This window comes from Lytechinus variegatus, chromosome 4, assembly GCF_018143015.1.
Source record: "Lytechinus variegatus isolate NC3 chromosome 4, Lvar_3.0, whole genome shotgun sequence".
In the NCBI taxonomy this organism is placed as follows: Eukaryota; Metazoa; Echinodermata; class Echinoidea; order Temnopleuroida; family Toxopneustidae; genus Lytechinus; species Lytechinus variegatus.
The window spans coordinates 47,422,569-47,437,101 of record NC_054743.1 but is presented as its reverse complement, the minus strand read 5'-3'; the positions used below and the strand labels follow the sequence as shown (position 1 = coordinate 47,437,101).

General features: G+C 34.7%; 1 long non-coding RNA gene across 1 annotated transcript; it reads right to left on the bottom strand.

Moving 5' to 3' along the window:
• Positions 1-3,216: 3,216 nt before the first annotated feature.
• Positions 3,217-8,918, bottom strand: LOC121414198. The gene is made up of 2 exons (XR_005969820.1): positions 8,679-8,918; positions 3,217-6,329 (listed from the first exon to the last, which is right to left on the bottom strand). It is a non-coding gene; the product is annotated as an uncharacterized LOC121414198 (long non-coding RNA).
• Positions 8,919-14,533: the final 5,615 nt, after the last annotated feature.

The window sequence follows — 14,533 nt, the reverse complement described above, 5'->3', positions numbered from 1 at the left end:
AATGAAAACTAAATTCTGCTTGACGAAAGAGCCGGTATAAAGCTTAAAGGGATAGTCCGGGCTAAAAATATTTATATCTATTTATCTATTTATATGAGCAAAATGCTGACAGTTTCATCAAAATAGGATAACAAATAATAAAGTTATTGAAGTTTCAGGTTTGCATTATTTTGTGAAAACAGTGGCCATGAATATTCATTAGGTGGGCTGATGTCACATCCCCACTTTCCGTTTTCTTATGTTTTTACATAAAAACAAAATTTCTTCATTATTTCATACTTGTGTGAAGAATGTGTCTCCCGTATCATGAAAAAAAGTTGCAGCAATAAATATCTAATGCACTAAATTAGTTGTCAATTCAATTTTTCTAGTTCTTGGAGGAAAGAATGAATAAACCTAATTCCATATAATAAAATACACAAGAACAAGTGGGGATGTGACATCATCAGCCCAACTAATGAATATTAATGACGACTGGTTTCACAAAATATTGCTAAACTTTAAAATTTAATTACTTTGTTATCCGATTTTGATGGAATTTTCGGCATTTTGCTCGGTGAATTCTACTCTATTTATTAAGCTTTAAATACGTTCAGCCCGGACCATCCCTTTAATAGGAAATTAGACAAAATATTAAATAGTGGTAAATCGCATAACATCAAACTGTTATTAGACGAACTGGATATAATGTTGACTGAGACTAAATGAAGAGAAGACAAAGCAAGTGCAGACCAAGCGGGAATCTTCATCATCATCACCATTATCACCATCCTCATCATCATCCTTCTCATAATTCATCATCAATATCATCCTCATCACGACTACCATATTCATGATCTTCAGTATTTCGACAGCATGAATTGTGAAAATAATTGTCATAATCATACCATCAAAATCCCTTCCATAATCATCACAGACATCACCTATGGTCCATGGAACCGAGGGAATGCCCCATCTTTCCAGGTTGCCCCCCCCCCATTCATGTAGTGAAGATACAAATTTGATCCTTGTCAAGGTATCCTGTTAGTGTCTTTGACTATCAAACAAAATGAATCAACGATATTTGCCCCTTTATTTAGATGAAATCCTGGTCTGCTCCATCAAATACTTTATCATGATTATTTGTCAGCAACATCTTTTTCATAATATTCAATCAGCGTACATGTACACTCTCAAAATTACTTCAAGATAACTGTTTGCAGTAGGATCTTTAATAAATGTTGCAAAGTTTGGCATTATCGTCTCAAAATTACCATTAGCAAATTCAAACTAAAATCATGCACAGATTCATTGTGATATATCGAGGCAACAGTCTGTGTCTGATTATATAATGAAGGCACATGTAAAATAGTTCAAATTTCAGAGCAAAATGCAATTTATTGATTCTGCATCACATGGAAAATTGAGTACATGTAGCTGTTAGGAACATGTGCTGTATGTCTGATTTTTAAACAATAAAAATCCTTATTAAACTGTTTTCATTCAACAATTTGTTTGCTTAACATCCATCATGGAGTTTCTTTTTACTTTCTTTTATCAAAACAAACTTCAAATCAAGGTAAACATGTGTATATATCTAATATGTTGCGTATTTTTCATCCATCAGAAATGCTGTAGTATCAAATTACTGGGAAAATTTGATGGATTAGCTGCAAAAAAGGATGACATTGACAGTATTCTTTCCCGTTCTATTATATTCAGTCCATATCACCAACTTGCGATGACATCTTCTAGACACTGACAGTCGCTGTGTCATACAGTCAATTCACGTACTCGCTTGCAAACATTACCATAAGTTTTCTAAGTAAATTTCCTCTCTTTGACAAATTCTAGACCTAGTACAGGTCCATGACAATCAGGAAAGGGCACAGATATTGACAATGCTCCAAAATTAAAATATTGAATTTTCATGTAATCACAAATACAACTCTTTAGGGTGTTGAACCTTTTTCAAGTTAAAGGAGTACTCCATGCTTAAAATAATATGATTGCACAGATAAAGAATACAAAAAACACATTAAAAATTCGATCAAAATCGGACAATGAAGAAGCTATAGAATTTCCAAGATTTGTGTTATTCCAGTAATACAGTTCTATGCATGTCTTTATGAATATTCAATGAGCAAACTGATGTCATACCCCACTATTCTAGTGTAATTGATATTCATTGAAGTGCACAACTTATACAATTATGAATGCTACCTATCATTCACACAGTATGAAAAAATGAATGAATTCTGATTTCATGTAATAACTTACATGTATGTATGAGGAATAAGGGAATGTGACATCAAAAGCCCACCTAATGAACAGTCATGATGATGCGCAGATACATGTGTATATATATTTTTTTAAAGGTCAAGTCCTCCGCAGAAAAAAATTGATTTAAATAGAGAAAAATCAAACATGAATAATGCTGAAAACCTCATCAAAATTGGATGTAAAGTAAGTTATGACATTTCAAAGTTTCACTTATTTTTCACAAAACAGTTCTATGCTCAACTCAGTGCTATGCAAATGAGACAGTTGATGATGTCACTCACTCACTTTTTCTTGTTTTTTGTTTGAATTATACAATATTTCAATTTTCATGAATTTGCCAAAATTTTAGGACATGCTTTTTTGAACCACAAAATGTTAAAACAATGGAATTTCACATGTTCAGGGAGGAACGTATCTCTGTTTCACATGACAATGACAAGAAAATCAAAATATTTCATATAATATAATACAAAAGAAATAGTGAGTGGGAGATGTCATCGGTCCCCTCATTTTCCTTACCAAACAGGATGTGCATAATTACAACTGTTTTGAAAAATTTGGCGAAACTTAAAAATGTTATAACTTTCTTATTTTACATCCGATTTTAATGAAATTTTCAGTGTTATTATGCTTGTTTGATTTTTCTCTTTCTATTCAAATCAGCTTTTTATTGGGTTGGACTTGTCCTTTAAATACTGCTAATTTTTTTATAACTTCCTTCTTTGTTTTCAGATTTTGGTAAAATTTTTAGCATTTTGCTCTTTCAATTTACATACATGTAAATATTTTCAGCCCGCAGTATCTATCCCCTTGACCCCATTTTGTATCTGCCAGCTTATCCACTCCAAGCATGCCGCATGTATGAACAGATAGCAAGCATAAAGGGCATAAAGACCATAAAGTTAAAAGCTATACATTGTTACTATTAAAAGACAAATCTTCCAAAAGCTTATGTAAGTGCAGATTCATAGTTTATATATTTAAAAAATGGCTGAAATCTATGTTTACAAAAGGTTCATAACAAAGATATACAGGTTCACAATCATAAATGTACATGTATAATAGAGATAGACTGAAAGATTGTAAAAAAATTTAAACATGAGTAATAATTTAAACTGAATGATGGAAGGCTAATAATTAACTCATTATTACAATATATTTAAAATGATTATTTCATAAATTAATTCTAAATTGTTTCAATTGAAAACCGTACTGGTAATCAAATTTTAAAGTATCACTGTATGTCAGTGCTAACTGATGGGTGTTTGAATTTGCTACAAAAGGAATATTGTTACCCCTTCACCACTATTATTTTCAGTATTTTTTTCAGGATTCATCAGGCTAAACATAACAAAAAATACAAATTAACAAGGTTATGGAAAAAATGTGTTATATAATACTAGTGGTGGGCTATAGAATGGTGATGTTTTAGATCACAGACAGGACCAACTCCATAGATGCAGCTTGTGCTCCTGAGCATTTTGACATCATTTTCAGAAATATTGGTCAAACATTGAGGGGGTGCAACCCAAAAAATGATTTGGGACAAAAAGGTAGTTGACGGTTGACCCCCACTCTTTTTTGTCAAAATTGTAATTCTTGGCTTCTGCATAATCTATTCCAATTTTTTTTGCATTAATTTCTATGAAACATTATTTTTGACGAAGAATCATTTTTAACATATTCTAATGTATTTGGAAGAGAACATCAAATACATTTTGTAAAAAAGGTTGTTTTGTCATCATTTTAATTCAAATTAATGTCAAAACCACTCAAATAAAAATCCATCCTCTTCCCAATTCAACAAGTAATATGTGGAGATCTACATACAGTGTATATGTATAAAACCATCAATAAAATGAACTGGCCTAAATGATTACTTGATTTCAAGGACAATATGTATTCAAATGTTGAAAAACAACTGATCAGGTATACATGTACTGTAAATACTTGTATGATCAACCAAGTTAAATCATTCTTTTGATCACATTATGCAAAACATGTGTTATGAACATGTACCTCTCACAAATTAAGGTTTTCTGTGGTACCAATACACAGGCACTATTACTTGTACCGGTAGTAAAAAAAATGTAGAATAAGAATAAAAGCCAAACAATAACCTGATTGTACATGGATACTAATGGATGCTGATTCAAAACTATAAAATTATGCAAAAAATGAGAAAAAAAAGTCAAATGAACTAACTCTACAGTGCGTATCACAAAAACAGTAAAAAAAATCCTCTAAAATTATATTATGTAATATCCTGAAGCCTTTTCTGCATTTAAACATTGGTACAGATCTCTTTCAGCAAATCGCGATATAACTGTTGAAAAATGTTTCCACTTGAGTGAGCAACAGTTACTTTTGAAAAGTTTGTGAAAAATTATTTGCGCAGAACTTGGAAATAGTTACATGTATATGAATAAAAGTGGACGACAATCATGAAAACACATGAACTTTTGCTAGAAAGATTTATTTGAAGATACCTTTTACCTTTTTAACCTGCCTCCTTGCCCAAAACACTTCATACATGTAGAGCGCCACTGCGACCCCCCCCCCCCCCATCCCCACACACCGAGGCCATCGTGATGATATTTACGCAGAGCTGTGATTCACATGCTATATTTTCCTTCTGTTACTCTTTATCAACTTGGGGAACAGTGTGAAGAAACGAGTATTAAATGAAATATGAAATGTAAGCCCACTCTAAATGACAAAAACTTAGTGAAAAAAAATACTGGAAATGTCTGAAGTAAAGTTTTGTTTACATTCACTCATGCCCCCAGATCCAGCTGGCACAAAAAAGCTAGTTGATGTGCTTACCAAGGGTCAAAATATTGATTTTGGTGGCAAAGTTGTTAAAAAATGTTTCAATGTACTTGGTATCTGTTTTATTTCGATTGGCTAAAAATGCAAAAATAATTTTATGAGAAATGAACCGCACGCTCAGATTGTTTTTGGCTTTTTTCCATGACACAGCACAAAAATTATCATTTTTTGCGTAAACCAATATCTGCAAGCTTTACAAAAATGGACAGTGCTCACTCAAGTGTTAAATTATGTCAAAATTGTTGCTGTCATCTGATAGATGAAACACAAACCCAAGAATATATGTGAAAAAATATCCACATGTTGTCAATCCCCAGGACTTTTTTGAAGTGTAAACTTTGTATTGATAGGCACTGTATAACACACACACACCAACACACATATAAATAAAAAAAATGAAAATCCATACTTAATATACAGTTAAAAAATGTTTAAACGAAAATTACAAAATAATCAAACCTAATCCTGCACCCATCCCCCCCCAAAAAAAAACAGTCTCTCTTACACGTCATACTAAGCAAAATCTTTATCGAGAAGACATTACGTCATCAATATAAAAGTAAGAGAATCATGGACAGTCTAAGCCTTTTGACGAGGCCCCACCACTTGGCTCTATTCCTTGTCAAGCAGTGGCCGAGTCGAGATTAGCGGCCTTAAGAGAATTGACAATACCCAAGATAGAGCGACTCTAGTTGGGCGATATTCTTCTTCATAATGGCGTCTGAACTAAGGGCGACTGTTCAACAGCAAACGCATAAACCTGACTCTGTACTTTCGACATGAAATGGTCTTCTTTTTAAAAAATATATTGCCTCCTTTACTGCTGAAGTTTCTTGCATTATCAAAGTGTACAGGTGGATGGCATCACTGACGATCTCTCGAGATGGCCATGGACAACAAGACAGCGGGCATTCCAATGTTTAGCACAATGAAATAAGGTAGTCTGCAGGCAAAGACCATGTTGATACTTAAAATCAACAAGTTTGGCTTCCTTCACACTGTTTCACACAACTTTCAATTTGTAATGAGGACTCAAAGCAACAAATTCACACAACTCTCCTACATGTAGATTGCAGAGTTAGCAGAGCAAAATTGAAGGGAGTTCTGTTTGGGACTGCATGATGGCATTTTCAAAACTATTGCCAGTTGGATGATGTGGCAGTGAGAAAGCCAATTACCGATGGTGGAATGTGAATCCCAGCTGGCACTTGCAATGGGCATCAAATACTTCATACCTGGGTAAAAAAGAGAACAACAAATAAATTACAAGTGGAATGTATCTGGCTACATCACACGATTCAATGTAGCAGCTGTGCTGACATTGAAAACAATTGCGTACTCCTAAAAATACACCATTCATTAGATACAGTACTAGGTTCATTGATCCTAAATGACCTTTGAATTTGATCATGTGACGTACGACTCGTGCCAGACGATGTCACACTTGATTACCCTTGTATATTTTGAAGTAGTGATGGCATTCAACAAATACCCTAACATGTTCCATGTTCATTATTCTTAACCCTAAAAGAGCTGGGTTATTTGTCCATCTCACAGCCGAGGGGTGGGGCGGATTCCGCCCTCTGAGATCTCGGCCGTGAAAATTTGCAGTGGTAGTGTGCGATAAAATCTACAAGGCTGTATAAATAATTTTTCTGAAAGATTTAGATTTTTTTTAAATGAATTAATTATACTAATTTATGCATGAAATAAAAGATTTGCTCTAATAATTACTTATTATGGCCCCAAAATTGTAAATTTTTATTCACAAACTCTTTGTAGGATTCTGATAAAATGTACATCAGAAAAAAATTGGTATTGCAAATTTATTATGTACATGTATTTTATAGTTTTGTTAATTTCTTATGCATTTCCCTGTTTTTTTACCTATTGTTTATTTATGGAAATTGTTGCAGACTTTATTCTGATCACAAACAAGACAAAATGATTTAATTTTAATCAGTAAAAGTAGAAGTAATGATACATTTATGAATTTTGGCTAAATACAAAATTTGCATTGGATTTGTACATGAATTCACGTTTTTGAGCCCGAGTTTGAGTCTGACATGCACTTACATAATGTTGCGTAATTTCGTAATCACGTACCCGGGCATCACAAATTTGGTCTCAAAAGTTGTGCAAGACTTTCAATCAGCGAGCGACGTGGTAAAAAAATTTCGCACGGCGGATTAATCACAAAAAGTGTTGAGGGGAGGGGGATTCCCCCCCAGCCTTTTAGGGTTAAATGACCTTTGACTTTAATCACGTAACCAGAAACCAATCATTGATAATCGACTACTAGTTTCATGTACTGGATCCATATACTTTGAGATTCATGACATTTCAAAAACTTAACCTAGGTTAGGATTTCGATGTTGATTCAATTCAATTTTTTCAATTCAATTTCAATTTATTTACCATCTTTAAAAATAAGTGTACGTACAAATATGACATAAAATACAGATACATATTGTTTAAAAATGAAGGGATACCCTTAATAAGCACAGTGCTTGTAAGCAGGGTCCCAACACAAACAATTGCATGTACATAAACATTATAATACAGATTATACATCATAACATAATACAAATTATACATTAAAAATACATATGTAACAATAAAAACACACATACATATGCATACACACAAATTAGAGAGAAACAGAGAGGGAAGACAGTGAAGGTGGAAGAGATTTACTACTGCTACACTACGGTCTACGCTCCACCTAGGCCTACCCGAATTTGGAGACCGTGAAGATCTGATATTCTGAGTGACAAAGGTGGGATTTTATGGGGGGGAAAATATAAAATTCATGCAACATCACGATGACACGATCTTTAAAAACAATTAAAACTAATATTCTTACTTTACACAAAAGTTTAACTTCTTTTCCATGCTTCTATCAGTCTCAAAATTGGTGGTTTAGACTTGAGCCAAAATGAAGTTCCTCACACATAATTTGCCGCCAATTTCAAAACATCGCATGCATGCGAGGGTCCAAGCTCAGACCCTCGCGAATGCCATGTTTTGAAATCGGCGGCGAATCATTTACGTGTGAGGAACTTCATGTTGGCTCTAAATGTCCAATTTTGAGACTGATACTAGTGATAGAAGCATGGAAAAGAAGTGAAACTTTGACCCAACTATTCTGCTAAGCCTAAGTGATATTCAGATTCAGAACATTTGTCATTAAATTAGGCCTAGTCATGTTAACCGACAAATTAAAAATCCATAGACCATACTACCATAAACACGTTTGTAGTGCGAGGTGGGGCTTCGAGGTGGGTATAGCATATACTAACCACGTAATTCGTATGAGTGGATATAATCTGATAATCAATCATGATTAATATTCGTTAGTAGTACTAGATACCGGTACCAATAGTAATAACTAACAAAATTTAGCTCGAATGGGACTACACTGTACACATTGTCATGATTGTGATTGGGGCTATTCCCACAGTCCACATTGATTCACGAGATTCACTTGCAGCTGCAGTCTGATCATTTTGGCATAAATTGACCACATGTATATGGTAGAAATGTATAAAAAGGGTGGGAGAATGTGAAAAGGGACAGCCTACCTTTATGATGCCATAAATTCAGCACATGAGCGAGGCCAGAATGACGTATAGTGTAGCCTACGTTATTATATATTGCGTTGATCGAGCGCGAGCGACGTGAGATGATCTGCGCGCGCCGCATGCCCGGCATGCATGCAGTGCAGTGCCCGGATCATGAGCCCTTGCGAATGAACAAAGCGAGCTACATGTAACCATGATTTGGATTTTCCCTTGTTTTCTATGCATATACCATATAGGCCTAGATCTTAGTCTCGGAGATTGATTTTAAGGTAGAAAAAAAAACATTAACTACATTTTAGAAATCTAAGGGGATATGATCCAAATATACTAAAAATAGGAAAAAATAAATCGGGGGCTTAATTGTCCTTGTGTTCAATTATAGCTCCCCCTCACAGGCTTTTAATGTTTCAGATCTAGTAGGCATATGGACTGTCTAGATTTTTTCATTTTCTTATTTTTGCGCTATTTAACCCTATTCGATGAGTAGTCCGGGATCTTAGTGAGTATTGAGATCTTTATACAAGGGGTTTTTATCACGGTATCGCTTTTGATAGGGGGTGGTAATTTTTTCACTAATTTGATTCTAGAGTTCATATAGAAAGAAACAAAATGGACCCCTCACCTTTTATGAAGATAATGGAGGCTGACGTAAAAAAATCCAAATTGTATTTTTTGAGGGGGCATGTGCGAGTTGACGATGATTGAAATGCATCAGCAGTGATTGATCCAGGGGGTGGGGTGATGCGTCCTCTCCCCCTCGTAAGTAAAATGTTGTACCTGAGCCTATATATGGCCCCAGAGAGGGTTGATTACCCCGTCCCCGTGGACCAAAATTACGAAATCGTTGCCTTTAATCAGAGACACTTAACCCGACCCATTTAAACCTCTATTTGATAAGTTAATGGTAAGACATTATAATTAAAACGATTGTACATGATTTTTAAGCGATTTCGAGAAAAGGGTCTTGAGCACAAGTTGCATTATTGTGTACATTTCTCGGCAAATGCTACTGAAAAATAAGACTATACTGAAATTTAGTTCGACCTTCTACTTACTTGTTTTATTGTTTTTCTAGTCACTAGATGGCGACAATTTACTTTAAAGAGCGGTCTTCTAGTCTTTGTTGCATACCTGCTATATTTTGTTCTGGCTCTGGCGCACAGATGGCGGAGGGGAGGGGGGGCTTGGAGTCATGCCCAAGCCGGAGAAACAAGAAAAGCAAGGAGAAAAAAGAAAGAAAAGGGAAGGGAAATAAGGATAAGATTAGTTGTTGTGTTTTCTTTATTATATCAACAACGTACAAACATTAGGCCTATATTTTTATTCAAAAAGGGCCAAAATTTTGATCGCTCGCTTCAATTTCTGAGGATTTTAAAGAAATTTTCTGACGGAGGCCTTGTTCATGATGTTGTGACCATTTTATTTATTGTGCTTATTACGCCAATGAGTTTAAGGGTGCAATACTTAAGAAATCATAGTCAATGTATTCATACGCCTAAATAATATTGTGTTTTTATGAAATAAAATAAAATATTTCATTTTCAGTATTTCAAATAATACCCCGATGTAATGTAGGCCTAAAAATGAATAAATTTCGGGAATCCCCGATGGATGGGTTGGACATGCTCCCCTGGAAAATAAATACAGAAACCTAGACACGGGGATACTTTCCTTCCTTCTGACCGCGACGTAAAAAGTATAAATCAACAACTGATTTGGGTTACATTCATTTAATAGTATCATAAACAAAACCGCAATTTTCAGCAAATTTTTCCTTTTCCGTACATTGTTAAACGATTTGTTTTTCTTAATCATTCTTTCAAAGTCATCGCCACGTTCGTTTTCTTTTATTGAAAAGGGTTCAATTTCCTTTGTTGCGCTATTTATTCGATGTATCTTAGTCCGGGATCTTAGTGAGTATTGAAATCTTTACAAGGGGGGTTTTATCACGGTATCGCTTTTGATAGGGGGTGGCAATTTTTTCACTAATTTGATTCTAGAGTTCATATAGAATGAAACAAAACAGACCCCTCACCTTTTAAGAAGATAATGGAGGCTGACGTAAAAAAATCCAAATTGTATTTTTTGAGGGGGCATGTGCGAGTTGACGATGATTGAAATGCATCAGCAGTGATTGATCCAGGGGTGGGGTGATGCGTCCTCTCCCCCTCGTAAGTAAAATGTTGTACCTAAGCCTATATATGGCCCCAGAGAGGGTTGATTACCCCGTCCCCGTGGACCAAAATTACGAAATCGTTGCCTTTAATCAGAGACACTTAACCCGACCCATTTAAACCTCTATTTGATAAGTTAATGGTAAGACATTATAATTAAAACGATTGTACATGATTTTTAAGCGATTTCGAGAAAAGGGTCTTGAGCACAAGTTGCATTGTGTACATTTCTCGGCAAATGCTACTGAAAAATAAGACTATACTGAAATTTAGTTCGACCTTCTACTTACTTGTTTTATTGTTTTTCTAGTCACTAGATGGCGACAATTTACTTTAAAGAGCGGTCTTCTAGTCTTTGTTGCATACCTGCTATATTTTTGTTCTGGCTCTGGCGCACAGATGGCGGGGGGGGGGGGGGGCTTGGAGTCATGCCCAAGCCGGAGAAACAAGAAAAGCAAGGAGAAAAAAGAACGAAAAAGGGAAGGGAAATAAGGATAAGATTAGTTGTTGTGTTTTCTTTATTATATCAACAACGTACAAACATTAGGCCTATATTTTTATTCAAAAAGGGCCAAAATTTTGATCGCTCGCTTCAATTTCTGAGGATTTTAAAGAAATTTTCTGACGGAGGCCTTGTTCATGATGTTGTGACCATCTTATTTCTTGCTTATTACGCCAATGAGTTTAAGGGTGCAATGCTTTAGAAATCATGGTCAATGTATTTTATCATACGCCTAAATAATATGTGTTTTTATGGAACTAAGAAGTAAAATATTTTATTTTAATTATCTTAAATAATACCCCGATCTAATGTAGGCCTTAAAAGATAAATAAATTTCGGGTATCCCCGATGGATGGGTTGGACGTGTTCCCCTGTAAAATTGATACAGAAACCTAGACACGGGGGTGCTTTCCTTCATTCTGACCGCGACGTAAAAGTACAAATCGCAACAACTGATTTGGGTTACAATCATTTTAATATTATATACAAAACCGCCATTTTCAGCAGTTTACCCTTTCCGTACATTATTAAACGCAAGTATTTTTTTCTTAATCATACTTTCAAAGTCATAGCCACTTTCGTTTTCTTTTATTGAAAAGAAACCCACAACTTTTGCGGCATGCATGAGAGGGTTAGACCCAGCATGATATGGCAGTGATATTGATCATGATTTGAGCCCACTCCCTCTATTTCTGTCTCCCATAGCAAATAATAATAATAAATCAACAGGAGGAGCTTAATTTTGTCAAGAAGAGTAATTCTATTGGGAAGGGCATTTTCGTCCACCCCAGGTACATGTATAAAGCCTACACTAATAGCGCGAACCACCTATGACGTAGGTGTATTAGGTAGCAAAGGTCTCGCCTGCTTTCACACCCTCAACCCCCCCCCCCTCCGTGAGCAGTTTTTTTTACAGTTTTAATTTTTTATACCAATTATTACACATGATTTATATCGCTTGAAACAAAGTGACGAGTTCATTTTATAATCGATTAGTTCAAGGTGAAATGAAAAGATGTAATTATGAAGGATCCAAAAAGTTTCAGCAAAATGATCGGATGTTTCTTGTACTTAATGAGTAAATACATTCTCAAGAATGTATTCAACTGAATATGACTGATGATTCTCCAGGTTTCACATTTTATATGCATTAAAAAGGGCCTGTTGTAATCATTTTCTTTCTTTTTTTAAAATTACTATTAAAGGACAAGTCCACCCCAATAAAATATTGATATAAATAAAAAGAGAAAAATGCAGCAAGCAAAACACTGAAAATTTCATCAAATTTTCATAAACAAAGAAGCTAGGACATTTTTAAGTTTCGCTTTATTACATAAAACAGTTATATGCACACACTGGACGGTATGCTAATGAGGGGACGTCACTCACTCACTCACAATTTCTTTTACATGATTATGATTTAATATAATTTTCTCCTCTTTTATTTATTAATATTTATTTATTGGTGTTATTTATTTCATACTGCAGGGTAGGCCTGTTCAGTTATGCAAAACTGCTTTCCAAAGGTGCCCTGCAGTATAAAAAGTTTATTCCTCACCGAACATGTTGAATTATTATGGTGTTCACATATTGGTTCAGACAAGTTGGTCATTATTGTCAAATCTGTAATAATGGAAATATTGTATGATTCAAACAATAAGCAAAAAGAAATAGTGAGGGCATCATCGGCTTTCTCATTTGCATATCACTGAATTATGCATGGAACTGTTTTGGGAAAAATAAACGAAACTTTAAGATGTCATAACTTTCTTATTTCACATCCGATTTTGATGAAATTTTCAGTGTGAGGCTTGTTTGATTTTTTCTCTATTGATTCAAGTCAACATTTTTCTGGGGTGGACTTGACCTTTAATTATACCTTAGCTTATCATACAAGGAAATGTCCTGGGTAAAATATTGAAACACTTGAGATTTATTCAAGGGCCTATTGAAGTGTGGAGGGGGTTGGGACGTATACTGCAACGGTGACAGAAAATTAATTTCATATATATTGTAATCTGATTCATTTTTGTGTTTTCTGGTCCATTAATTGGATTAAATTTCGGACTGATAACCACTTGATCTCGCTATCTTCTCGGTCAAATTTATGCCTAATCTGACATTAAAACCTCAAATTCCTCATGCCTTTCTTTTTAGACTTAACCACCCCCGCCCCTTCCCCATTCGAAGGATGGTTACAATACAAAGACGCCAATAGGGGCAATTAAGCATTTGAAGTTATATGGATATATAGGCCCTGTGTGTGTGTATATATATATATATATATATATATATATATATATATATATATATATATATATATATACATATGTATGAAGAGCTCACTTGCAAAAGGGGTTAGGTCCTCAGATATTTTTTTGGAAAAGAACATTTAAAACAAAAAATATGAAGACAGGTAGATTTCTTTTATACCCAATTTTATGTTCACATGGTAGGGCATCATGGAAATTTAGTTTCACATAAGAATATTGCAATATGGGATCAATGATTTTCTTGGAGTGGACCTTACCCCTTACGAAACCACACTCTTCTGAAAAGCTTATTTGTCAAAAGGGGTTAGGTTTATTTTTTCATAAATTTTGTTTTTTTGTCTCATAACCCGATTTTTAGTCGGTCTGATACCGAAGAAAATTCGAAATTCACTTTAAAACGTGAATAAAAGGGGCAAAGACCAATCACTTTTTCATTCAAAAGAGATTGGATTCATAGGTCCATGATTTTAATTTTTGAAAGAATAAAGAGAAAAATTAAAGACAGATTTCTTTTATACCCAATTTTATTTTTACATGAATATTGCAGTGAGAATAAAAACACGATTTTTCTCGGAATAGTCCAAAGTGGACCTTACCCCTTTTGCAGCCAAGCTATATCACGTTACATTCCGTGTTTAAGCTTCTTTTCATACACAAACTAGTCGAATGATATCCATGGGATATTGCATTAAAAATATATATTAAAAAATTATCATTAGCTTTTATTTTTATACTATGCATTTTGTTATTTCCTGGGGGGGGGGGGCAACAGGACGGGGGCTCTCAAGTTCCCAAAGAGTCTCTCTAGAACCGCTACATGGGCATTCAATATGTCTGGTCACGCCATTGCCTCTCCTCATACTTATCCACCTGATCACTCTCTGTATAATGATCTTCATCCCACTC